Source organism: Galeopterus variegatus, unplaced genomic scaffold (assembly GCF_000696425.1).
Source record: "Galeopterus variegatus unplaced genomic scaffold, G_variegatus-3.0.2 Scaffold10720, whole genome shotgun sequence".
NCBI classification, from domain to species: Eukaryota; Metazoa; Chordata; class Mammalia; order Dermoptera; family Cynocephalidae; genus Galeopterus; species Galeopterus variegatus.
The window spans coordinates 2202-5258 of record NW_007736831.1 but is presented as its reverse complement, the minus strand read 5'-3'; positions in this window follow the sequence as shown (position 1 = coordinate 5258).

The window sequence follows — 3057 nt, the reverse complement described above, 5'->3', positions numbered from 1 at the left end:
TACAAGTATTAGAAAAAAACTAAAACACTAATTGAAATGTCCATATCAACTGAAGATAAAGTTTCACTAGATTATTTTCTTTTATGTCAGATAAGTTGGATTTTCTTTTCTAAAATTTTCTCTATACTCTGCCAAAACAAACAAACAAACAAATGAACGAACGAACCAAACTCCGAGAGTTATAATAATACCTATTACAGGCTAGATCTAGGCTTCTGATCAAGATGGCAGAGTAGACGGTTCCTAGCGTTGCTCTCTCCCACAAGTCAACCAATTTGCAAATATTAAAAAGCAACAACAGGAGGCTTGAGAGCTGTGCCAGAACAGACAGAAGTCAAGCACCACAGGACCCCCAGCCCAGGCCACTGCCCACTGCCCAGAGAGGCCTGAGGGTCACCGGGCCCACACATCCTGAGTCAGCCATGCCAGAAAAGGCTGGCACCGTGGGACCCCCCAGCCCAGGCCAGTGCTTGCCTCCCAGAGAAGCCTGAGAGCCACCGGGCCCACATGCCCCAAGTTAGCTGTGCTGGAAAAGGCAGGCGCCATGGGACCTCCATCCCAGGTTAGTCCCCACCTCTTAGAGAGACCTGAGAGCTGCTGAGCCCACATGCCCAGAGTCAGCCATGCAGAAAAAGGCAGATGCCATGGGACCCCCAGCCCAGGCCAGTCCCTGCTGCCCGGAGAGGCCTGAGAGCCACCGGGACCACATGCTCCAAGTCTGCCGTGCCAGAACAGGCAGCTGCCATGGGAGCCACAGCCCAGGCCAGTGCCCACCACCCAGAGAGGTCCAAGAGCTTCCAGGCCCACACACTCTGAGTCAACTGTGCAAGAACAGGCAGGTACTGTGGGACCCCCAGCCCAGGTCAGTCCCTGCTGCTTAGAGAGGCCTGAGAGTCACTGGGCCCACACACCCCCAGTCAGCCATGCCAGAACAGGCTGGTGCTGCAGGACTCCCCGCCCAGGCTAGTTCCCACTGCCCAGAATTGGCAGTCCCTTAAGGATCCAGGCCAGACCTCAGGGTGGAATGACTGCACTATGATACCCCCTACCACAATGACTAAACACCAAAGGAAAGATACCAGAAATATGAAAAATTTAGAAAGTACATCAACGCCAAAGGAAAGTAATAACTCTCAAGCTCTAGATGCTATAGAACAGGAAGTCCTTGAAATGACTGATAAGGAATTTTGAGCAACAATTCTAAGCAAACTAAATGAGATACAAGAAAACTCAGTTACACAACACAATGAAATGAGAAAAAAATATACAGGATCTGAAAGAAGAAATGTACGAAGAAATCAATGCCTTGAAAGAGAATGTAGCAGAGCATGTGGAGCTGAAGGATTCATTCAATGAAATAAAAAACACAACAGAGAGCCTAACCAGCAGGCTAGAATGAGCAGAAGAGAGAATTTCCAACCCTGAAACAGGCTGTTCGAATTAAGACAGGCAGCCCAGGAAAAAGAAAAAGAATTTTAAAAATTGAAGAAAATCTATGAGAGACAACAGACAACCCTGAGCACTCAAATATCCGAACCATGGGTATTCCAGAATGGGAGGAAAAAGGAAATGGCATTGAAAACATAGTCAATGAAATAATAGCAGAAAACTTCCCAGGTATAGGGAAAGTCACAGATCTTCAGATTCAGGAGGCTCAAAGATCCCTTAACATATTCAACCCACAAAGGTCATCTTCAAGACATGTTATACTCAAACTGGCAAAACTCAAAGACAGAGAGAATCTTAAAAGCTGCAAGAGAAAAGCAGCAAGTCACCTATAAGGAAGCCCCAAACAAACTAACATCAGACTTTTCATCGGAAACCCAAAGAGCCAGAAAAGAATGGGATGATATATTCAAAATACTAAAAAATTGCCAGCCAAGAATACTTTACCCAGCAAGGCTATCCTTCCAAAATGAAGGACAAATACTATATTTCTCAGACAAACAAAAACTGTGGGAGTTCACTACCACATGACCAGCCTTACATGAAATTCTCAAGGAAGTACTGGGTTTGATACCTGAAAAACAACCATCACTGCCATAAATACTCAAGAACGAACAAAACCTACCAGTAAAACAAAAATGCTAATAAAGAGAAAAATGTTTATCTACCACCCCAAGAAACTAACAAATACAGAAGACAAACAGTAAATTAGAAAGAAAGGAACAAAAGTTACTTAAGACATCTAAACAAAAATCAATAAAATGCTAAGGAATAAAACAACACCTTTCAATAATAACGCTAAATGTACAGGGGTTAAATTCCCCACTCAAAAGACACAGACTGACTGATTGGATTAAAAAGATGGACCCAACAATATGCTGCCTTCAAGAGATTCACCTCACCTTTAAAGACACACATAGACTAAGAGTGAAAGCATGGAAAAAGATATATCATGCAAATAGAAATGAAAAATGAGCTCGAGTAGCTATTGTTATATCACATAAAATAGACTTTAAACCAAAAACCATGAAAAATAAAGAAGGCCACTATATAATGATAAAAGGATCTATCCATCAAGAAGACTTAACAGTCATAAATATATATGCACCCAATGTCGTAGAACCCAGATTTATAAAGCAAACACTATTAGATCTAAAGAATGTGATAGACACTAACACTGTAATAAGCAGTAGACCTGAACACCCCACTCTCAACATTGGACAGATCATCTAGGCAAAAAGTCAGTAGAGAAACACAAGAAAAAGTCCGTAGAGAAACACAAGATCTAAACAACACTTTAGACCATTTTTACTTGGCAGATATCTAAAGAACATTACATCCAACATCTTCAGGATATTCATTCTTCTCATCAGCCATTCTCATCAGAATATTCTGCAGAATAGACCACATGTTAGTTCACAAAGCAAGTCTCAACAAATTCAAAAAATTAGAATTATTCCGTGTATTTTTTCAGATCACAATGGATTAAAATTAGAAATCAATAACAAACAAAACTCTGGAAACTATACAACACATGGAAATTAAACAACATTCTACTTAATGACATATGGGTCCAGGAAGAAATTAAATGGGAAATCAAAAAATTTCTTG